The following is a 25,036-nucleotide window of genomic DNA, read 5'->3' on the forward strand; positions in this document are numbered from 1 at the left end:
CTCCAGTCTTGGGTTTTTCTCAGACTCAAGGTTTTGCCACTTTGGAAAATGCTCAGCCAGGCCCCGTGAGTGGTATTGGAGGCAGCCTTGTGTGCCCAAGCGAACCTCCAGCCTTTCCCCGAATGGGGCCTCTCCACCCCCTTCCTCCAGGGCTTTTCGATTGGATTTTCACAAAGGGGCATTGTGGGAAAATGTCAGCGACAGGAACGGAAAGTTCATAGTCCCCACGATATGACAGGCAGGACAAGCAAAAGGAAATGTCACCACCTCCAAAAGACGAGTCACACACTGACCTTTCCAATTAAAAACACAAAAGGAGTGACAGCTTGTCCATTGCCCGTGGGCCTCCTCCTCACCTTGCAGCGTGGCGGAGCAGAGTCCCCTGCGGCCTTTGTTCCTGGGCTCCCGGCGAGGGCTGCCCCTCTGTGGCCCCGCAGATATTTCCCGCCCCAGGCCTGCCCAGTGCCATGCAGTGCCACACGCTCTTCTACGTTTTACAGGACCATGCAGTCAACAAACTGTGGCAGAAATCTGCATATAGGCCAGGCGCCTGTAATCCTAGCAATCTGGGAGGCTGAGGCGGGTGGGTTGCTCGAGGTCAGGAGTTCAAAACCAGCCTGAGCAAGAGTGAGACCCCATCTCTACTATAAATAGAAAGAAATTAATTGGCCAACTAATACATATATAGAAAAAATTAGCCAGGCATGGTGGTGCATGCCTGTAGTCCCAGCTACTCGGGAGGCTGAGACAGGAGGATTGCAGGATTGCTTGAGCCCAGGATTTTGAGGTTGCTGTGAGGTAGGCTGACACCACGCCACAGCTAGAGAAGAAGAGCGAAGCACTTTCTTTCCTTCTGTTGTCTTTGAGACTGTGGGGGGAGAGGGCTAGGGGAGAGAAGAAAATTCACACCAGAGCTGCTCGCTCTTCTGCCTATTTTGAAACTCACTGCAAAGATAACAGACTTGGAAGACGAAGCGCACCCAGGTCCCGTGCCCGGGCTGCCTGTGTCATCACTCGTAGTGAAGGCAACGGTGGACTTGCTGGGCAATTTGGCACCCTAATGCCTCTAGTGGCAGCTGTCCTGTGGACTGCAGTTTTGCTATTTTTTTTAAAAAGTGTTTCTTTTATACACCTCTTCTACAGTAGCGGAAAATATTGTCTCAAAGAGCCTCTAAAAGTGCCTTATTAGAAACTTAAAGTTTTGAGAGGTGTTATGGGTTAAATTGTGTCAAATTCATACTTTGAAGTTCCCCTCCCCCTCAGTACCTCAGAATGTGACCTTATTTGGAAATACGGTTGTTGCAGATGGAATTAGTTAAGATGAGGTCACGCTGGAGTAGGGTGGATTTCTAATCAAATATGGCTGGTGTCCTTCTACAACGCTAAGGGGAAACTGGGCATAGACGTGCACACGTGGAAAACACCGTGTGAAGATGAAGGCAGAGATCAGAGTGACGTGTCTGCAAGCTGGGTACGCCAACAATTGCCAGCAAACCATGGAAGCTGGGAGAGGACATGAAATGGACTCCATCACAGCCCCCAGAAGGAACAAACCCTGCTGACACCTTGATCTTGGGCTGCTGGCCTCCAGAACTGCGAGACTTTAAATTTCTGTTGTTTAAGCCTCCCAGTCCGTGGTACTTGGATACTGCAGCCCAGGGAAACTAATGCAAAGTCATTGCCATATGTATAGAGAAGATAAAGGGCAAGTTGAATGGAACTGTCCACTGTCATTTAGTAAATTAGATAGATTCTGAGGGTTGGAAGGAGTTGAAGAGCATGTAATTCAAGGATATGAAATATTGCACCTTCCAAGAATGTGTTTTCTCACTGGAGAGACAAAATAGGCATTCAGGAATCAAGCCTTGTGGTTTTAACCAAATTCCAACTCTCACTTCTTTTTTTACAAAACTGCGTCATTGATGATGTGATCTGAAGTCTTACAGTTCTGCTTACTAGTTCTTTCCTACACATGGGCTACATGTCCTGACCCAGGCAACACGGTCAGGGTCCCAGGCCTGAGAAGAGGGGACGTCCCTGCACCTGCTGCAGGGAAGGCTCTGCTCCCCCCACCCACCCCTTAGAGAGGTTTGCAGAAAGGGAAGAGTTCAAGTGCATGTAACATGTTCGCTGCCCAGACGAGCCGCAGGGGTCTGGTCACCCGCTAGTCACTGCCGCTGAGTCCTCTCCATGGAACACTGATTAGAGGACTAGGTCACGGAAGGGCTGGGAGGGCCCCGTGAGCTCAGTGCGGGAGGCAGTGAGAGGATCATATTCTGTAGCCAAGGGGCAGGTGTCAGAAGAGGACAAGGTCAAGTGGGATGGAGTTGTCTGATGACTGTTGCCATAGACTCTGGTCGTTGTAAAGCTTCCTTTAGCATCTTTGTTCTCAAGGTCTGGAGTCTCCTGTCTTGAGGACTGCCTTCTAGTCGATTTTAGAGTATTGATTAAGAGCAAAGTCCAGGAAATCAGCTGGCCTTGATTCAAATCCTCCTCTGTCAGTTACCATTTGGGTGACCTTAAGCATGTTACTTAACCACTCCGAGTCTCACTTTCCTCAACTGTATTATGGAAACAATAGTGGGGACTTTGGGTTGGATTAAGTAAATCCATCTAAGGGAATTAGTACATCATCAGGTACATGGCAGGTCCTCAATCTATGAGAACTCATTAAGGAACTCACCTCCAAACCTGATAAAACCACCACCACCCTCACCTCTCCTCTGGAAAACATATCCATCTTGCTTAACCAAACCCATTCTCCTGTTCACAGCAGCTAGTGTAGTATCAAAATCTTTTTGTTGTGGCAGGTCAGTGCAGGCCACATCAGATATTGATGATTAAATATTGACTAGACTCATTTCTACTAATGAGATGAAAAGAAATCGCATTTTTCTCGTCCCACACCCAACATCCAGGTTCAGGTGCCCTGACAGTCTACAGGTTCGAGAACGAGGCAGCTTGTTCTGCATATGCAGAGAGAGCATTTTTATGCTTTAACAGAGCCTGGCATCGAAGTAATGGGAGCAAGCTAGGTGAGCAGAGAAAGGAACGCTGGGAAGCTGCATTCTTTCACAGCCAGATTGCACCTGAACTGGGAGGACAGGAGTGACCAAGAGCAGATAAAATTGGCAATGCCGACTTACCGACTAAATGGCCAGCTGTCAGGAGGACTAGATTATATAAAGTAAACGCATGTCTCTAACTGTTGAGTTAGGGAATACTAAGTATTCACATCGGAGCACATATTTCTGCCCAACTATATTAAAGAACTTTTTTAGATATCAATTTTAATTTTTCTAAATGCATACTTTTATTGAGGAATTCTATTTTTATGTGAACTCATAGGCATATTTTTTAAATACAAATAAAAAATTCGATTTTGTTTTTAGAGTTATTTATTTTGTAGTATCAAAATCAACAATTGACACATGGACATATTAAGACATGAAGTGATAAGTGACTCTGGAAACCAATTTAAACAGACAATTAAATCTTGGGAGCGGAGGGAATGAATGCATGCATAGAAAAAAATCGAAATATACACACTGAAGATATTGACAGCAGTCTTACCCCCAACCCCGCCCTTTGGGTAGTAGAAATGTGAGTGATTTTATTTTCTTTGGTTCATTTATTTCTCTTTTGTGTCCATTAGGCTCTCCAAGTTTTCTGAACTTGGAGATGTGCTTGGATGTGCTTGTTTTATAATTAGGAAAAAAGTCATTTTTAACAGATGCTTGAGATTGGTTATCTGGGGTGGAGACAATTAGATTTACATTCTGCTGTCTTTCTATGAATCCAAGTAAGGAGAGCCCCAGCACTTATAAGAGTGCAGAGGAGTCCCAAGTAGAGAAGATTCTAGAACCTTCCAGGTGGCTGGAAGTTGAAGATACAAAAGAAAGAAGAATGTGAAGAGGCAGAGGGAGGACGAGGCCAGAGGAAAGCTGTAGCCATGAGGGCTGTGCAGGGCTGCTACAGCGAAGAGACTCAACAACAGAGTGTTTTAAAGAACAGAGAAGTTTCTTTTCTCTTACATGACTGGTGCTGGAGGGCTCCCTCCTGTCTCCTCTATATATGGTCAAGGATGGGTCCCTGCCACGCTGGGGTTCCAGGCTGCAGGAAAGAGGTCATCCCAGGTGGTGGCGCACACCACTTCTGATCTTCTATTGGTGGGAGCGTGGTCACATGACTGCGCCTGCAAGGGAGGCTGGGAAATGGCGCTCAGCGGGGCAACCCTGTGCCCGGCTACAAGTCTGCCGTTATGGAAGGAGAAGATGGATGTTGGGGGACAAATAGCAGTCCCTGTCACGAAGAGGGAAAAAGAAGGTAGAGGAATTAGTGAGAAAGAAATGAGAATGGAGAAGAGGAGGGAATTATAAGTGGAAGAAAAAACTCCATTTGCTGTGGGAAAGCCTTGGGATTAGAGTCCAATCAGTCCTTGCAAATTCATAGCGTGTCACCGAGTTGCTGTTCTGGGGTTCAAGGAGGGGGTGTCTGCAGTGGGGAAGGAGGGCCTGTTCTGTCTCCTGGGCTCATCTTGTGGCTTCTATTGTGAATTTGTGCTTTAGACTTTTAAAATTCTTCTTTGTTTTATTCCCTCTTAGTGGACTACTTTGGTCAGTTTGACCAGGCAGCTTAAACGGAAGTTGTGACTGAACAGGGAGAGTGGAAGGTGGGGTTCCCGTACTAGCTCGAAAAATATAACACACTTCCTTTCCTTTATACGGTGGTTTAGCTTTCTCAAAATGTTCTTGCAGATGTTGTCTCATTTCCTTCTTAAAGCAAAACCTCAAGGCAGAAAGAGCCACTGTTAATAATGAGTAGCCTTGGCCGGGCGCGGTGGCTCACGCCTGTAATCCTAGCACTCTGGGAGGCCCAGGCGGGTGGATTGCTCAAGGTCAGGAGTTTGAAACCAGCCTGAGCAAGAGCGAGACTATAAATAGAAAAAATCTCTTTTCTATAAATAGAAAAAAATTAATTGGCCAACTAATAATATATATAGAAAAAACTATCCGGGCATGGTGGCGCATGCCTGTAGTCCCAGCTACTCGGGAGGCTGAGGCAGGAGGTTCGCTTGAGCCCAGGAGTTTGAGGTTGCTGTGAGCTAGGCTGATGCCACAGCACTTTAGCCCGGGCAACAGACTGAGACTCTGTCTCAAAAAATAATAATAATGAGTAGCCTCTGGGGTCAGACTGCCTGATTGGAGCCCCAGCTCTGTCATTTATTAGCTGTGTGATCTTGGGGAACTCACTCAACCCCTCTGAGCCTCATTTCACTCAACTATCAAATGGGGATGTTAATAGCATCTACTTGAAAAGATTGTTTGGGACCTGTGAGTCACTGTGAGGATTAAATGAAACGATTCTGTCTGGTACCTGACAAGCACATTACAGATGGGGAAACTGAGGCTTAACTCCAGTGGTTTACCTAAAGATTCAACATCTGGTTTTCTGACTTCCAATTCTGCTCCATCTCAAAGCATAGATCTGTGAAGCTCAAATAAGGCAAGTGGCTTGCTGGATGAAATGAAAGTTAATTTAAGATTAAGAAACAGCACAAAATAAACGTATGGATCAGGGAAAAGAAACCCAAGGGCTGGAGATGGCTGTACCACAGGAAAGAGCCAGGGGGGTAATAAGAGAAGGGAAAAGGAACAGAGCTAGGCAGAGGGGAATAATGGCTGTCAGAGGCACTAGGGTCCTAAAGTTGTCATTTCCAGAAAAGGAAACTGAGGCATGAGGCAGTCACATGCAACTATAGCAGTTAGAGCTGTAGAAATCTGGAAGGAATCCCATCCACAAGAGAACCCCGGGGGATTTTCTCATTCTGGTGAGAGCTGCCAGCCAGCCATCTGCGTCAGTGTCAGCCTCCCGAGTTCCTGGGGACATTTTCTGGAAGAACTTTGGGATCTTCCCTCCGGCTGCCCATATCGGCAGTCAGACAAGCACAGCCAGTGGAGTGAGGAACGCATACATCACAGTATGTTCTCCTTTCTTTTGTTTTATTTTAATCCCTCTAGGAGCAGGAGACAGATAACCTTTCAATAATCTGAAATTCCAATAAAAAGAAACTCTCTCTGAAAAGTACACAGTGTTTGGGAAGGCTTTAGTATTTAGTAGACTTTAAAGATTTTCATCAACCCTCCAATTCACTGTGTGCTTTGGAGGCGTTGAGGGGAGTAATATTAGCTGAACAAAAGGTCACTACCACCAGAGTTTCTTTTAGCTAAATAAATTTGACAGCAGTGTCGAAAGCTCTAGATAGATATTTAGTCGCTGATAATACTCCCAAAGCAGGTGCAACTATCATTTCTCACACCCAGGCGGGGGTAAGGGAAGCTCGTTCACGCTATGCTTGCTGGTACATTTTTTTCTTCTCTATTTTTACTCTTTTTCTATATTCTTGCTCTCATTTCCTCTATAATTTACTGCAAGCTTCACCTGGCTTTGCAGCCATAAACATTTCCATTCAAATACTGCAATTACTGGTTCTTAAACTCCACATGCACCGGAATTGTCTAGAGGGCCTTTGGGAACACTGATTGCTGGGCCCCACCCCCAGAGTTTCTGATGGAAGAGGCCTAGGGTGGGAGCTGAGAACTGGCACTTCCAACGGGCTCCCGGGGTGATACTGCTGCTGCTGCCTAGGACCACACTTGGGAAAAGGACTTGCGTAGACAGCCCTCCCTCACGTGGCTCCCTGGACTCCGCCCCAGCCAGGGCCAGCAAATCACTCTGCACTTTTGTCTTACTGTGGCTCCGAGATGATACTGTCAATGTTGCAGCACTCCATTCAGGACCCCAAGATGCACCGGTGAAGCTTCCAGAAGGGGCTATGGCAGTCCGCCTGAGAGCTGAGCAATGCCATGGGGCGCTAACTCTGGAGCATCTAGGCCCACAGCTGTCCCAGAAGGCACGCTGACTTTTGTCGCTCCCGAAGCAGAAGCAGGTTCCACGTTTGTCCTTAGGTTAGTGATATCTCTGAGCTGGCCCGGGGGGTTGGCTTGATCAGAGAGACTCTGGCGCCTGGAGCAGAGTGGCTCTCCAGGCCGTCCTCTGACCCAGGAGTGCCAGAGACTGCGGAAGGGATCCCCGTCACCCAGGAGCCAGCGCTGCCCCTAGCCACGGGCAGGGTGGAGGGTAGGGTAGGGTGGGTACAGGTAGGGAGGGAGGGGAGGGTGGGGAGGGCCCGGCGGGGCCTTGTCTGACGCACCGGCTGTTAAAGATCCTGGAACTTTGAGGTCACGTCTGAAAGGAAGTCCTCATCTTAAAAATAAAAAAAATAAATAAATGAAGCATAAGGTTCATTTCAAGTTCCTCAGAAGGAAGGCAGTGGAAATCACCGAAAAGATACAAATTGTTTTCTGTTTTCTAACAGATATATCAGATTAGAAATATTCATAATAGATATACTTCCTAATGGATTAAGTGAAAACCTTATTTGGGCATTCTAAGTTTCCTAGTAGGCAGGCCATTTACAAGGAAACCATAAATGCTCTTTGAGTCTTCTGATTCAGTTGAACAAGGGTACAGCTTTCCTAGGAAGCTTCTGTTGTGTTCAGGAGGACCTTAAGCTGGTCTCTCTGGTGCTGCCCTCTTATGGCCGCCTGAACACACGCAGCCAAAGCTCGCCTCTGGATTCTGCTCACCTCTTTGTCCAAATCAGCAGGAGCAGAGCCCGGGGCTTGGCTTCTTCCACCAAAGGAGCAACCTTGATGGCAGTGGGGATGGCAGTGGGCCACTACACCGCTGTCGCCACACGTCTGACACTATTGCCACACGTCTGACACTATTGCTACGGCCAGTGCTTCATCAATGTCTGGAGTTTAGAAAAGGTAACAGAAATCAGCATGGCAAGTAATATTGATTTTTCTAGATTTTGTTAAGATGAAATTTGGAAAGTAAGAAAGAAAACAGGTTTATGTATATAAATGCGTGTGTGTTGTTGTATGCGTCTGAGTACAGAGATGGAGAGGGAGAGAGACAGAGGAGAGGCAGAGATAGAGGGAGAGAGGGGTTTGTTTTGCTCCACTGCCCTCCCCATGTGGCCAGCAGGAAGAGCGGGTGAGTGAACTTGGACAGGTTACAGCTCAGTTGCTACACCTAAAATGATGTCATTGAGTAAATAAGCTCTAAAGTCCCTTCCCATTCCAAATTCTGATTCTACTTAAAACAAAATAGAAAAGAAACCCCTTTCCCCTGCTCATTGCACAGGCCTGAGCTGGTATTCCTCGCCACCCTCTTGCCTGCTGCCTTCTTGCTTCTCTTTCCATATTTTCTGGCAAAGAACTCCTTACATGGCCACTTTGGTTTATCCACAGGCTACCTTCTTTCTGCACCCATGGATTTTCCATAGTGTATAGTGAGTGTTTCTTTCTTTCTTTTTTTTCTTTTTTTGAGTCTTAGTCAAAGTTATTCCATTTGTCTTATCTCTGTTTTTCCTTTTTTTTTTTCATGCTCCCCTAAACTTTCATGTGTATCTTATAGTCCTTCATTGTTGTGAAAGATTAAGTTTCTGCCCAAAAGTGGTTCACAGAGCTCCTCTTTCAGGTAGAACATAAACCAGAGTCATTCATTACATGAATTAACTGACATATCAGCTTACAGCAGTGATTCTCAAAATGTGGCCTGAGTATCCCCCAGGAGTCCCTGAGAGCCTTCCAGAGGATCCGCAAGGTTAACCCTATTTTCATAATAAAACTAAGACACGTGCTTTTCCCTCTCTCGTTCCCTCGTGAGTGCACCCTGAAGTTTTCCAGAAGCTACGTGACGTGTGGTACTACAACAGACTGACAGCACTAGCGGCTGTAAGATGAGATATATCTTCTATTAAGCCAGCCACTAAAGAGGTTTGCAAAACTGTAACACAATGACAGTCTTCTCGCTATTATTTTTTAGCTTTCTGCAGATACTCAGGCAAACACTGCCACTGGTGTCCCCACCTGCCCTGGCCCCTCTGTCAACACCGTGCCACCTACCCCTCAGTGCAGGCCTGCTGATGTTTGCCTAGGCCTCGAGACACTCAACCTCTTTATTCTCTTCACAGTCAATGCAACTTGCTTACTTGCTTTGAACCAAAGAGCAACTGAAAAATCAGATTTCTGTAGCTGGAACTGCTTAGCTTCACCAACCAAGTGTCCATATTATGTCAGGATACAGGGAGCACAATATTTTGATTTTTTTAAAATTTAACAGCTAGGTAGTATGTCTCCAAAACACTCAGTAGTAAGTACTGAAGGGTAGACTGTCTAGCCCCCTTCCAGATGCCTGCTGCTCCTCACAGGGGTTTTATGAAAGGAGAAGGGACATGATTCCCTTTCAGCCCAGAGAGGGGTGTAGGGAACCTAGAGTTAAAGAAAATCCCTCCTGGTCCTTGGGTTCTGTTGCTCATGTTGGACACTGATTTGCTGTGTGACTTAAAGCACATTTGTCTCTGGTCCATTCTCTGTACAATAAGTCATTCCCCAGGAAGGGGTTCCTACATGTCCCAGGCTTTATGAGGCTGCGAGGAAGATGTCGCCAGCTCACTGTTCATAAGTCTGTGCCATTGGTGCCAATCTCTTCAAAGTTCCTCTGTGGCTTCTGGCCCAGATCCCTGAAGCCCCTCAGCAGGTTTTCAGTATCTGGGGGGAGCAAGGGGGTTCACCCGAGGAGATACAGGGAGTGATGCTGGGAAGAAAGCCACACATTTGGAAAAGCCCTGGGTCCCCGAGGTCTGGTGACGAGTCCTCCCTTAAGCCTCCTCGGTCCTCATTTTCCTTTAAGTATTGAGGAAACAAAAATTCCTCACAGAACCCTCATGAAGTACGGACGTGCTATGTCTTTCCCATCTTCAAACCCACCTCCCACTTCCACTTCCCACTGTCTCTCTCCTCCCCTTCACAGTCCAACTTCTGGGAAGAATTTTTCATAAACTCCCTGCTGGGTTCACACCACTCCTCCTGGGAGCCACCAGGACACAGTGGCTGAGAGCTCTGGCGTAAAACTGCTTCAGTTTACATCCTGGCGCCCCCACCTGGCCATGCGGCCTTGAGCAAGTGACTTATCTCTACCTCAGTTTCTTCATGTGTAAACAAAGATGACCATAGCACTTCCCTCAGAGTGCTGTGTTAGGGTTAAATGCCTTGGTTTCTGTAAAGTGCTTAGAACAGCACCCGGCACGCAACGAGCCGTCAATAAATATTAGCTCTGATTGTCTTTCAGATCTCAATTTAAGTCCAGTTTCTCAGAAATTGCATCTCTGGCCTCCCAATTGGGTTCAGGCTTTCATAGTTCTCACCTGAGTTGGAAATATGCATTTTTGGTCTGATTGTTAATAGCCTCACCCAGAGCAGTATAAGGTCAAAGAGAGCAGAAATTTCATCTCTGTTTCTCAACATTGTATTCCCACTGCTCAGCACAGTACCTGGCACATAGCACAAGCAAATAAATATCTGTTGAACGTACAAAGGAATAAGTGAGTGAGTGAGTGAGCACTGGCCTGTGTCCATCTGTCCATCAGTGAGTGGAGGTCACCCTCAGAAACCAAGTGACCCAAATTCCTGCATGAACCTCCTATGGAAGAGACTTTTCACCAAAGGATACCCAGTGCCTGGAAAGACTAAGTATGACTCCCAAAGTGAGCCTACTAGGGTCGCTCTTTGGACATTAGAAAGCTCACTTTGGGCCAAAGACTGTGCATACCTTGGAGAAATTGCTATTTTCACACAAATGCCATTAGTTCAGATTCCGTGATGTAGAACAAATCCCATCACTCATTGAGTCCAGTGGCTCAGAAACACAGTTACTCATTAGAATCCTTTGGAAAGTTCTGAAAAAAAGTACAGATTCCTAAGTCCCACTCCACTCTGGAAGTCTCCAGGAGTATATTCTGAGGACCTGGATTTTTCAAAAGTTCTTCAGGTGCTGTTGCAGCCAGCCTGCATAGACCAGCATTCTCTAATCTGGTCAAATTCTGTCCTTTTACAGAAGAGGAAACAGAGACATGCTTACTCTCTATCAGTAAAGATAACATGAATTTTTTTAATGAACAAAGTTCATTTGTTAATAATCTGATAATTTGCTTGGGACCAGAAAATATGAAGTGCCTTTGGAAACAGCACATAATACAAATCCTTCATGGTAGGGTTCATTAGCTTGGAGGTGTAGCCTGATTTAAAGCCCTGCTCCTCTTCCTCCTCCCCCTCCTCCTCCTATTGTGATTAAAGCAAATATTAGACTGTTTGGCAGACTCAGTCAAGTTTCCTCCAATAGACTCGTCACACTTGGCCACAGTGTGTTTGCCAAGTTCAACACAGTATGGCCCAGTTCTGCTTGTCTGAGTGCTGACAGCCCAGGCACAATGCTAAATCCTTCTCATCTGGGGGCTTTGCACTCGAATATCCCTGGCTTGTATGGACTTAGCAACGATTACCATCATTCACTCCAAGGTTCTCAACCTGGACACTATTGACATTTTTTATTGGGTAATTCTTTGAGGGAAGGGGTTGCGCTATCCTGTGCACTGTGGGATGTTTAGCGGCATCCATGAACTGTGGCCCCTATCCACTAAAGAACAATAAAAATGGTTTTTAGATGTTGCCAAATCTCCCCTGGGGAGGAAAAAAACCTCTCCTCTCCCTCTTCCCCCATCGAGAACTGCTCTAACCTCACAAATTCACCTTGCAAAGAACTCAAAGGACCGCAGCATGAGATCAGGAATTTTCATTGGAGCCTTTTCCCCATAGAAAAAATATAAAAGAATATTTCTATGGATTTCACAAACAGGACCCAAAAAAGGACAAACCAAAAAGAAAGGATTGATAATTTGGCCTACATTAAAATGTAAAACTTTTATATGAAAAACATCATATGAAGTTGCCATAGACTAGAAGAAAGTATTTATAGCACAAATACTCGACAAAGGATTTGTTTTTAGCCTACATGAGAGATATCTGAGAATCAATAATTAAAAGACAAACATTCAGTAGAACAATGGGCAAAGGATACGGTAGTCTGTGAAGAGGAAACTCCGAGGAAACTCTGAATGGCTAATACACACATGGATTGGTAGACAGGGAAATGTAAATTGAAATTAACATACTACCTTACACTCATCAGGGAGGCAGTAAATTAACAGGTTGATAGTACCAAGTGTTGGAGAGGCACTGAAGCAATTATATCTACTCCCACACATCACTGGTGGAGGTGTAAATTGGCAAAATCATTTTGGCAAACTATCTAGCATTATCAGGTAAGGTTGATTCTGCCATTATTGTCGTGAGTATAAACCCTAGAAAACTGCTAAGTCTCTACAAAGAAACATGCACAAGGAGTTTGTTATGGTTATATTTGCGATACTGAAAAACTGGAAACAAATCAAATGTCTATCTACCAACTAGTGAATGGATAAGTGATTAAGATACACATGCATACAATAGAATACCATTAGCATTAAAAATTAATGGACTAGCTATGTAAACTACATTTAATGAGGAAATCATATTTTGAAAGGATAGTACAGTATGGATCCAATTATAGAAAACTTAAAAACAAGGAGTAGTACATATCATTTATAGGCACAGGCATATTTTTTTAAAAAAATGGGTGAAACCTACATGAAAAAGGAAGTAAATGGGATGCAGGAGGGTCTACAATTGAGTTTACAATGTTTTATTTTTTAAACAAAAAGCACATCTAAAGGAAAAATGGCAAAATGCTAACTTATATTCTGATAGTGGATATGTGCGGTTTCATTCTCTAGACTTGTTTGAATGTTTTAAATATTTTATACTTTTATTTCTAAATATTTTTAAAAATTAAACATTTAAAAATAAATACATCTGAAAAAAGGCAAAACTATAGTGATTGAAAACAGATTGGTGGTTGTCTTGGGTAGGGATAGGGGTTTGCTATAAAGGGGCCCCAGAAATTCTCAGCCATGGTGGAACTGTCCTACCACTTGCTATGGTGGTGGTTACACAACCATATGCATTTGTCAAAACTCACAAATGTACACTTTTTAAAAGATGAATTTTGTATGTAAATCATGCATTAATAATAAAACAAAAATGAAAAAATAGCATCTGCTAATAATATAGGAACAAAAGGTACAGAATTAGACATTATTTTATGCTTCTTACCTAACAAAAAGGAAATATTATATAAAATAGGATTGTTACTGTGAGACATACATTAATTAATACACTCCTAGTTAACTGAATGACTAAATGAAAGAAAATAGAAATAGAATCACTTCTCTGTCTTAGCATCCTGTTTCTATTTTTTTTTTTTTTTTTTTTTTGAGACAGAGTCTCCCTTTGTTGTCCAGGCTAGAGTGAGTGCCGTGGCGTAGCTCACTGCAACCTCAAACTCCTGGGCTCGAGTGATCCTTCTGCCTCAGCCTCCCGAGTAGCTGGGACTACAGGCATGCGCCACCATGCCCGGCTAATTTTTCATATATATATCAGTTGGCCAATTAATTTCTTTCTATTTATAGTAGAGACGGGGTCTCGCTCTTGCTCCCTGACCTTGAGCAATCCGCCCGCCTCAGCCTCCCAAGAGCTAGGATTACAGGCGTGAGCCACAGCGCCCGGCCCTGTTTCTATTTTATTGGGGGCAGTATCTTCTCTTTCAAGGACAGTGATAGTTTTAAATGTTCTTCTCCTTGCATAATCTCCTCTCTCCAATTCCTTTGTTCTGTGGATTCCTTTTAGTCTTAACCCTTTCAGGTGCCAGGTTTGCCGTAACCCATGGTTGTTCTGCACGCAGTTAAGAGTGAGGGACCAAAAGGCTGACTGGGAGCTTTGAGTTAGGATGACCAGCCATCCATGTCTGTCCAGAGCTGAGGGATGTCCCAAGACATGGGAGTTTCTGTGCAAAAACTGAGAAAGTCTCCGACAAGCTGGGCCGGGTTGGTCACCCTACTCTGAACTCACGGTTTGAGCTTGTCAGCTTTGAGCTTTACTGGAAGAGATCTGGCTGGGAGGTTTCTGGAAGAGCCTCTGATGTCAATATTTTTAGGACTTTCACCTTGGGCCACTCAGAATCCTCAAAGAAGCAACTTCTAACCACCCTAAAGAGTCATAACTTGTGTGGCAGGTTCTGGCAGCCTCCAAGATGCAGTCTTCGTTTTGTTTTTTCATTCTTCTGATCTTGGTGTAGCATCCACACCCGCAGTGTGTCTGGCCTCCCCCAACCAGAGATGCTGCTCTGTCAGCTTTGGTGCATCAGCCTTGCCCACCCTCATAAGTACAAGACGCCACTGCATCTCCAGATCTTGGCGTCTGACAAGACAAGCCTGAAGATGGCGAAGACTAGAGGGACTTTCTCCTTGGTGCCCACCCCTCTCTTCCGAGAAGCCCATCTATCCCAGAAGGCCTCTGTGCACTTCTCCTGGTGTCTCATTAGTCAGAGTTGGATCACATGCCCACCACACCTGGACCAATCACTGGCAGAGGCAAAGAGGAGGAACATAACTGGTTTCTGCCAAGTATGACTTCCCCTCAGTTTGGGCACATTGATGCTAGAAGAACCTCAGGGTTTGTTTAGCAAGAGAGGAGGGGGCATGAATGTGGGCTGGTGGCCTATGTGGGTTTAAATCCTGCCTGAGCTCTAGGTCTGAAGTTCTAATGGCTTCCTGCCTCTTCAGGTGCCCTGGGAACTCTCAACTTTGAGCCATGTGGGAATGGAGGCTGTGCCATTTGGGGACCGATTCTTATACAATTGAGCATGTCTGAGACCTGTCGAGAGGGGCCTGCCCATCCATATGAGAACCTCCTGGAAAGGGATCATCTAAAGGAAGAAGGGGCTGTTTCCATCACTGTGTCCACTAATGTTTATTTAACACCATGTTTCCCAAAAAATAAGACAGTGTCTTATAATATTTAGTTTTCTTTAATAAGACACCATAGGGCTTATTTTCAGGGAATTTTTTTTTAAGTAAGGTACAACAATCTACATTTATTCAAATATAGTTAAGTCATCTTTTTCTGGAACATCATCATAACTCTCCAAACCCAGAATTCCATCCTGAATTTCTTGCGACTCTATTTCCTTTAGAACCATTGACCTCAGTCTCTCATGTCGAGCACTAGAGCTCTCATGGGGCAGATGAGAAGGACTGCTCATCTTCTTTACCGCTCCGCGACGAAATGCATGGGCTGTGCAGATGCGCTGCGTAGCCGTGCCCGTCACTAGGGCTTATTTTCGGGGTAGGGCTTATATTGCGCAAATGCTTAGAAATCCTGCTAGGGCTTATTTTATGGGTAGGCCTTATTTTGGGGGAAACATGGTACTATGTGCCCATCATGGTGTTAAGGCTGGAGGCATAGTGGTGAAAAGGACAAATGCAGAAGGAAAGCAGTTGTCACTCAGGTCACCCTTCACCCAGCACACATAGACTCAAGCTGCATCCAAGAGAGACAGACCTATACAAGAATGAGTGAAAGCTGTAAGGGCAGTTTGGGCACAAATGTGGTGACCACCACCGGCCCTGCTTCAAAGTCTGAATGAGAAGGCACAGATGGCAGGAGTGGGGACAGAGGGGACTTGTTTGTTTGTGGCGTTTGTGGAGACCATGTGTGCACTGAGGGACACAGAGGTCTGAGTGGCAAGGCAGCGCCAGCCCACGCGGTGGTTGGCTCGCTTTGGGGAGAGGAATGGGGACATCAGCAGGTGTTGGGGACCTGGCCCTGCCTGCAGCTGGTAGCAGGGCAGGGGTGGGGCAGGTCTGCGGGGAAGCAGATCCACGAAAAAGGAAAAGAGCAGAGTCCAGTTGTTCACAAGGCAAGCGAGACAGCCCTGAAGTCCCCCAAAGCCAATCAATCTAGAGGAATTTAAGGGTGAGGGGTTGGAGTTACCTTTCAGTCTGCTGTGGTGATTATTGATGTGATCTGTTTTCACCCACAGATTTGTATGTGGGGATCAAACATGGATTTCAGAATTTAGAAGAATTAGAGGAGACACCCCTCAATTGCTACTTACTCTACTCTGAAAATGCTGTTTCTATACATCTTTCTCTTTATTACTATATGAATGTCAAACACCTACAAAATAGAGAAAATTGTATAATGAGGTCCCATGTACCCATCACCCAGCTTCAGAAATTAACCACATGGTCAATCTTGTTTCAACAATATTAGGCCATTCTCTTCCAATATTATTTTGAAGGCAAATACCAGATTTTATATCATTTCACCCATAAATATTATAGTATGCCTCTAAAAAATAAGTGCTCTTTATAAATAAATATATATATCACTGCAATGCTATTGTCCTATAAAATTTTAGTCAGTCTTCAATATCATCAAATACTTAATGAGTGTGTAAATTTCCAGTCTTCTAAATGTCACAACACCTTTTTACGATTTGTTTCAGATACAAATATACACACATTCTATAATTTCCAGGTAATTCTGGGTTGAAATAAAACCCTGGACAAAATTGGATTTCTCTAACCCTACCTTATGTTTTAAGAAATTGCAATAGTGGAGTTTTTTTAAAATAAAAAAATCTTTCCAAGGCTATATTAATCATTGAAAAGCCATTTCCACAGGTCCCAGATTTCTATCCCTATAACTGGAAGCATTTGGCAATTTGACCACAGAACAATGTTGGCAGGGTTGGACTTCCCACTGGAGTCCACCCACGTTGCAATGTGACCCTGAAAATGCCACTCGTCCTCAATACGCCTGAGTCCTAATTAAGTTAGAGGGATCAGCTGCCAAAACAGCCACCAGGGGGCTCCCGAGGAACTCGATGAACTTGAGCTTCACTGAAAAGCCAACTAGGCTGCTTTATGCAGGAGAGACTGAATGTACCAGGTGAGACTGGGAGCCTCCCTCCCTCAGGTCAGCTTCTGCCAGCAGAGACCAGAACTCAGGGAGATGTGGCTTGTCCCCCACGGCTGGCTGGCAAAGGCCAAGGTTAGCTGCCAGTTGCCCTCAGAGGATTTGAGCCCTCTCCACCCCCCAGTGGAGACCCTTTCAGATCTATGGGATAGCAAAGCACATACACAGATGTGGCGCATTCCGTGCTAATCAGCACCTTGTACCCATGACTGTTGACGAGTACTTCAACAATCAAGTAAACAAAGAGCTTTATGATAGGTGTGGACGGTTAATGTGAAGTTGTATACCTAGAAAAAAACATGAGCCTGACATCCTGGAGACCAGACTCTCCACTTGACCTTGCAAGTCTCTTCTCACCTCTAAGCCTCATTGCTGGAAATTGAGTGGTTGGGGTAGAAGCTGCTAGCTAAGGTCTCCTCTTTTTCCGTTAGGAGTTTTTGTTGAGGCACTGTATTAATTCCCTAGGGCTGCTATAACAACGTACCACAAGCTAGGTGGCTAAAACAACAGAAATGTATTTTCTCACAGTTCCGGAAGCCAGAAGTCCAAAATCCAGGTGTCCGGCAGGGGAGTGCTGTCTTAGATGGGTCTAGGAGAGATTCCGTCCTCAATGCTTCTAGCTTCTGGTGTTTGCTGGCAATCCTTGATGTCCTTAGCTTGTCGATGACTGTCTTCTCCCTGTATGTCTTCACATCTGCTTCATTATGTGCGTGTCTGTCTCTGGGCCCAAATTTCCCCTTTTTATAAGGAAACTCATCATGTTGGATTAGGGTCTCCATTCCCAATGACTTCATTTTAACTGAATTGCCTCTCTAAAGACCCTACCTCCAAATAAGGCCATATTTGAAGCACTGGCGGTTAGGACTTCAGCATAATTTTTCGGAAGCATACAGTTCAACTCAAACCAGGGACCATGTTGTAGAAAAGAAAAGATGATGTTTGAAAGGCCTATAACGACAGACCCATGAATTGTGCGTGCAAGTGGGTCATACCACCCTGAGGTTCTAGGATAAAGTTAGAAGTCTACAAAGATTCCATAAAAAACATAAACAATTATGTTGCAAGAAACTACATACTGTGATTTTACAGAGAAAAGTGGGCATTATAATCTAAGCAATCTCCATCACACAAATTACATTAAATTCACTACATTTGATTATTTCCTGTGATCATTGATACAGAAAATCAAATATAGACCAAAATAATCCAGATTTTTTTGGGTAAAAAGGTACAACAAAAGTTGATTATTGTGCTACTAAAAAATTATCATAGAACTCTTTTATATAGTAAACACTCAGAACTCTTTGATGTAATATATTAAATACAGAGAACTTGTATATATTAAACTTTCACAAAATCGGATTCATACAAGCATTCATTACATAAACAAGGCCACCACCAACAAAGGGCTGTCCATGCTTTTGGGTTTTAACCAGAAGACTCATGGCCCAGCAGGTGCCGCTTCAGTTCCTGACACGGCTTCTCAATGAACAGAGTCAGGGCCAGCCCAGTGATGAACGTCAGCAAACAGTGTCCGGAGAAGAGATAGAGCTGGAGAGGAAGAAGGGCAGGGGGACACAGTGTTACTCCAGAATTGCTCTTGTGTTCAGATCCTACGGTGTGCCATCCTGGCTATACGAAATGCATCTGTAGGACAATCTGTGCTAAACAATAAAAATAAAATAAATAAAGATGTTATCCTGTGCTACAGCCTTCCTTCTTTCTCCCACAGATAAAGCAAAGAGCAAGGCTCTAAAAAAAAAAAAAAAAAAAAAAAAGGAAAGAAAAAGACAGGAAAGAAGGAAAGTCTTCCAAAGAAGCAAGTAGGTTGCTTTGTTGCTCAAGAAGAGAACAAGCTGCGGCACTGAGACACAACTGGCTGCGAGCCGGCTCACCATGTTGGTGTTGGTGTAGTGAATAAGTGTTTCCTGGAGCCCGTTGTAGAGGATGATCAGAATCGGATGCACCAAGTAGCAAGCGTAACTAATGCTGGCCAGGGAACGCCAGATGTCCCAAGAAAGCATCCGGTTCACCAGCCCTGGAAGGAGCAGACATTGATTCAGGGAGCCGCGATCCCGTCTCTGGGCCGGGGAAGACACCCTGTCATCACTGCTCCCTTTGGATTCGGCAACTAAGTCTGGGAACCTTTCCTAAGAAAGTCTTTGTGCAATAAAAATTTTAAGAGGACGTACCAAAAAAATAAAGGCTTCCTGTTGCACGAATAGATAGTACTAATATGAGAGAGATGCTAATCTTGAGTTTATAGTCAGGCTTTCTTCCTTAGCATGGTTTCAGCCCTTGAGCACAGAATACTTCCCATATAAAACAAGGTATAAAATCCTTGCACAGGGCTGGGCTCTGGTTCAAGATGTGGCCACAGGAGCCCCTGGCCTTGGGGACGAGGCACTTGACATTGCCGGGCCCCAGACGTCATCTGTGACAGGCTTGCATTCGATCCCCTTCTAGGTCCCTTTCGGGACAAATATTCTGTAACTTGGCATACGTTCTAGAACTGTGTTGTCCCAGACAGTAGCCACTAGTCACTTGTGGCTATCTAAATAGATTAAAATGAAATGCAGGCCGGGCACGGTGGCTCACGCCTGTAATCCTAGCACTCTGGGGGGCCGAGGCGGGCAGATTGCTTGAGGTCAGGAATTCGAAACCGGCCTGAGCAAGAGCAAGACCCTGTCTCTACTATAAATAGAAAGAAATTAATTGGCCAACTAATATATATAGAAAAAATTAGCCGGGCTTGGTGGCACATGCCTGTAGTCCCAGCTACTCGGGAGGCTGAGGCAGGAGGATCGCTTGAGCCCAGGAATTGGAGGTTGCTGTGAGCTAGGCTGATGTCACGGCACTCACTTTAGCCTGGGCAACAAAGCGAGACTCTGTCTCCAAAAAAAAAAGAAATAGAGCTGACAATATTCTAGGTCTACCTGTGGGTGAAGTTTTCCACAGGGCCTGGTATACAGCACATGCTCAATAAGTAGGAATTATTAATCACTTAACTACTTTTCTCTTTAAGCTATGATCTCCAACTGCTTTGCTGAGGCCAGCTGGTTTGGGTCCACAGGCTGAATTTAATTAGCCTGATTAATTCCCTGGAGTCTAAAGCTGTCCTGTCTCCACCTGGGTCCGCTTCTCCTGCTTTGGGCGTCTGGGGGGCTTGGGGCCAGAACCTTTTCCGGATGCTCCCTGCCAGCCCTTGTCCTGCCGTTTGCTGGCACCCCAAGCACCCAGTTCCCACCTCATGCCAAACAGAGGAGAAAGGGAAGAAAGCATCAGGTGACTTGAATACACATTTCTAATCTGGAGAAGATTCATTTCTTTCCGTTCAAGCTCTCGATCTGCTTGGCTCCCTGCGTGTTGGAAGCTTACTCAATGGAAACAGTTTTCCCGTTTTGGAAGGGGATCTTGGCAACTATTTAGTCTGATACCTTCAGATGGGGAAACTGAGGCCCGAGGTGGTGTGACCAGCTGTCTTGCCCCCCAGCACTGGTGTGTTGGTTTGTTTGTTCTCTCGTGACATTACTTTGCCTGAGTTCTCTTCCAGCTTCTAAACTAGCTTCATTGGAGGGGCTGCAAATCTTTCTTTCAGAACCTGCATTTGTACCTAAATCCATGTAAAAAACCTACAACAGGCTATGTGGGATGTTTTCCCCAAGGATATAAACCAATCAATGTTTTTGAGTCACTGTGAGTCACTCGTCAGCCACTCCAGCAAATAGAAGCCCCTCTGGGTACGCTCCGTGTGTGTTAAATCTGTCACCTTTGCAGGAACAGCCTGCAATCCCAAGGGCAAAGGCTCGAGGGACGTCATACCTCCATAGCCTTCCCAGCAGGCGAGAAGGACCCAGCCCACGGCCGCCGCCCACAGGGTCCGGTGGAGGGCCTGGTAGAGGGCCGCGACCACCGAGGAAGTGGCAGAGGCGTCGTCCACCGTGTACGCCAGAGCGACCACTGCAAACAGAGTGGACAGGGAGCAAGTCCACCCCAGCAGGGCCTGCACCTGCAGGGAAAAGAGAGGTGAGTCCAGCCCAGCCCACCTGAGCCATTGTGTGATTTCCTCCTGTTCAGTGTCATTACTGTCACTTCAGGTCTTTATTTGTAAACCCCAGTCGCTGCTCAGATTTGACTAAAGTAGAAGGTTGTAACTAGAAAGGGGTGGCAAGAGGGAGATCGTTGTGATGACAGAGTTGTGTACCTTGATTGTGGTGATCATGCAAATCTGTACACGTGACAAAATTATCCAGAACCACACACACACACACACACACACAGGAGTGCATATAAAACTGGCGGATCTAAGGCCTATAGATTGTGCCAAAGTCAGTTTCCTGGTTGTGATCTTGTACCATAGTTATGTCACATGTTCCCGGTGGCAGAGCCAGGTGAAGGGTTTTGCAGCTTCCCATAACTCTATAATTATTTCAAAATGACAGTTAAGATAAAATCAATAGAGTAATCCTCTAACCCACTCCTGATCTCCCATCCTGTCCCTTAACCAAGTAAGACTCTGTGATGAATTTTATCCTCCCCCATCCCCAATGTGAGGGCCTACAGCACACACCCCTGCCCGGGCAGCACCCTACTCAGCAGGGACATAGAACGGTAGGAGGGATGGGAGAAAGGAGAAGTTTTCAATTCAAAGGATAGCTGCATGAGTTAAATCCTAATACTTAGCTCAGTTCAAGATCGTAGATCTTATGTCATCTTACATGACTATTTTAGACCCAGGCCTATCTTGCAGGGAGCTCTCTTGCTTCTCTGTGCTCTGGTGCTCAAGCTGGTGTGGTGCTGTCTACACTGCACTGAAGAGGGGGAAAGGCTCTTCTCTCTTTCAGCCTAGGATCCTTCTCACCCCCTTGCTGAGTCCTTGGCCTAAACGGGCCTGCAGTCTCTCGAGATGCATCCCGGGCATCGTGTCCTCTGTCTGTCCTTGCCCGCTTGTCTTTCCTCGTGGTGCATCCTGCCTGTCTCACTCCTAGCCTGTAGTGCAGGCCCTGCTTCCTCCAGCTCAGATGCGGTGTTACTTTCTAGCCTCTAAAGCTCTGGTTTGGTCTACCCAACCCTTCCACGCTGTTTCTCCAGCTCCGCTTGGGTTGTATTCCAGCTCCGCTCTTCCTGGTCCTGAGCCTGGCCCTCAGAGTGGTCCCCAAATGCTCCCTCTTCATCTTGGGTTTTCTCTTTTTCTCACGCCCATTTTCCCCCCGGGCCTTCATGTAACCTGGACTCTGTCGAAGCATCTCTTTCATCACTCTGTTATAATCTACAATGGAGTTGTGCATTTCTGGGGAAATAGCCTAATTCCAACCTATAGAAAAAGTCACATGGCTCCTGTGTAGGAGCCTGCAAGGAGCAGCACAAGATTTGCCAAGGACCAGGCCTCTTCTCTGAGACATCTAGGTGAGGTACCCACAAAACCTAGGCAAACAAAATTAAGGGCTAGTGGGGTTTGGGGCAGGAGTTGCATCTTAATAGCACAGGGAGATTCCTGGCCCTCTTTCCATTGAGAAGCAAATTATCTTTTATTAAGCCATGTATTAAGCACCTTCAGTGAGTCAGGATCTCAATCAGATGCTGGTGATTTGGAGGTGAGATGGGTCGTGCCTTCCAGGAGTGCACAGCCTATGGGATGGTTGAACGCGTTGCTGCAGAGTGAGAACCAGGCAGACTCCCTGGAGGTGAAAAGTCTAGGTGAGTTGTTGAAGCTGAAGATAAAAGCATGAGATAAAAGGGGGGGCAGGTGGGGGAGAGCTGGGGGTGGAGAGGCACATTCCAGGCAGAGAAGGCAGCGTGAGCAACTGCACACGTGTGGGAACAGCCCGTGCATGTGAGTGGTGGCCGTCAAAGACACTGTGGGCAGGTCGCTATCACCGATGCACAAAGTGCAAGGCAGAGAGTGACGAGAGAGATGACGCTGAAGAAACAGGAAGAGCCATGTCATGGGGACCCTGAGGGCCTTGCTGAGCAGATCCAGCCTTATCCTGCAGGTCAAAAGGAAGCCATTGAAAGGTTTTTCGTAGTTCAACGACATGGCAAAGGTGTTGTTGTTTTGAGTAGATCATCCTGAGAGGGGATACAAGATCAACTAGACTGTAGGCAAAAAAAAAAAAACTAGTGAAAAAGTCCAGGTGAGAGATGAGAAGAGATCCCACTAGGCCAGCTGGAGAGGGTAGGAGAAGGCGGCAGGAGAAGCAAGCAGTGGGGCTTGGTGGCCAATTGCACGGGGAGGAGTGAGCAGCAGGAAGGAGGCATCCGGGTTCCAGCTTGAGCAGCGAGGTTGGAGTGTGAACCTGAACGATTGCCCACAAAGGAGTTAGAGAAGAGACTGTGTGCTCAAGGTGCACCTGAAGGCAAATGACAGCTTCTCCCCCTCTAGACACCGCACGTCCTGATTTGCAGGTGGAACCATCAAATCTGACCAAGAATCCTGTCTACAGAAACCATGGAGCGTGTGCTGTTCAAAATCCAACCCAACTCACTATCTTCTTCCAGAAGAGGGTCTTGCCTTTATAACCTCACTAGGTGTATTTTCCCACACCGGTAGTTTCTTTGGGTAGGTACCAAGGCTCCTACGGGCAGGACCCCACGGGGTTCCAAACCTGTAGCTCCAGACAGGGAGCTGAGTGAAGAAAGCAGAGAATTAAGCTCTGGCAAGAGAGAAAGTCTTTGTTCTCTGGTATGAAGAGCCGTCTGGAACACACTGCAGCTCAATACCCAGCAACCTGACTCCTCCGTCCAGATGGGCCACGCCAGTCCCAGTCATACAGTAAGGCTTGGGGAAACCATACCTTGGTTTTCAGAATATTTTCCTGGTGGTTTTGGTGCATGAAAATGCTTAGAAACACACCCACAAGGAACGGCCCGAATCGGCAGTAGGGCTTGGTGTAATACTCCAAGAAATACAATGCAGCTGCATTTTCACTGCAAAACACAAGAAAATAAGGAAAAAGGTTATGTTTGATCTGGATGTGGAATAGGGAATCCCCAAAATGTCCATTGGGGAAATCAGCAAATCCAGAGGTAGATTTGGTGCACATTTGCCAATTTCCTCAGTAACAATCTGTGAACAGTGACCTCAGGATCCTGCCTTAGGTGGCAGCTGGCTTGTTCAAGTTCCAAATTCCCTGGGGCCCCTAATCCTTGATCCCAAGGAAATATGATGACTGTGTTCATTTTAAATATGTAATCGTTTCTAACGGCTGCTGTGTCAGGATGGCTCTAAAAATGTAGCGCCCAGAAGTAAACCCAAGGCTCCCAAGAACAAAGGTTGATCCTGGGGGCGTGTTAGGGTGCTCTTTCTGAAGTCAGTTGCCTGGGCCCCACCCCTAGAGACTCGGGTCCAAGGAGAGGCTGGACGCATCGGTGGGATCTGAAAACTTCCCAGGTGACTCTAGCGTGCAGCCAGGGTTGAAAACTGCTGGGCAAGACATGCTGAGCCGCCCCCCGATCACCTGGGCACGCACACATAGGCAGATGGCATGATGTGGGGAGGGCACGACACTCTCCTGGTTAGGAGGCTCAGGTGTAGTGACTGGCGCATTCATTTATTCACACTGTCCACCGGCTCACAAACCCATTTGGGCACTTCTGTGCCAGGCACAGTTCTGGGCTATTTTATTTCAAGGGGTCCGCAAAGGCTACTCTGAGAAGGTGGCATTTGCACAGACACCTGAAAGCCATGAAGAAGAGGGCCCTGCCGAGATCTTAGATTCTAACAGAAAGGCTGTCCCCTGTAGGTTGCGGGAACAGCAAGTGCCAAGGCGCTGAGGGGGGCATGCTTGGCGTGGGGGTCCAGGGTGGCTGGTCCAGAGTCAGCAAAGGAGGTGATGGGGAGGCTGGCCAGCCACTGGAGGAATCCGAGCAGATGCATGACATGAGCTGACTTTCATTTGTGTCACTCTGACTGCTGCACTGAGAATAGCCATCCATACATCACCGGGGAGGCAAAATAGCATGTGGGTAAGGTCCGAGGTTCAGTCACTCCTATGCCACCTCCCAGCGGTGTGACCTGGAAGAGGTGACCCCAACTTCCTTAAGTTTCAGTTTCTCCACTCAGCAGTGGAGCTTCCAAGTAGCAATTTGCCACTGGAGGGGAAACGATGCAGCCACGCGGGGGCGCTCCTTTCCTCTGGAAGCATCTCTATGGGCACCGTGAGCTCAGAGAGGACCCCAGCGTCAGCACCACTACTGCAAGCTGAAAG

The 25,036-nt window shown here is 46.2% G+C and overlaps 1 long non-coding RNA gene across 1 annotated transcript in view; it reads left to right on the forward strand.

The window, feature by feature from the left end:
* The window catches only part of LOC105860628 (uncharacterized), a 33,132-nt gene extending 24,900 nt beyond the window's left edge, over positions 1-8,232 (forward strand). Inside the window, exons 2-3 of the long non-coding RNA XR_012912876.1 lie at positions 6,786-6,968; positions 7,667-8,232. This is a non-coding gene — a long non-coding RNA (uncharacterized LOC105860628). The remainder of the gene's footprint in view (positions 1-6,785; positions 6,969-7,666) is intronic.
* Positions 8,233-25,036: the final 16,804 nt, after the last annotated feature.

The sequence above is a fragment of the Microcebus murinus genome, chromosome 17 (assembly GCF_040939455.1).
Source record: "Microcebus murinus isolate Inina chromosome 17, M.murinus_Inina_mat1.0, whole genome shotgun sequence".
In the NCBI taxonomy this organism is placed as follows: Eukaryota; Metazoa; Chordata; class Mammalia; order Primates; family Cheirogaleidae; genus Microcebus; species Microcebus murinus.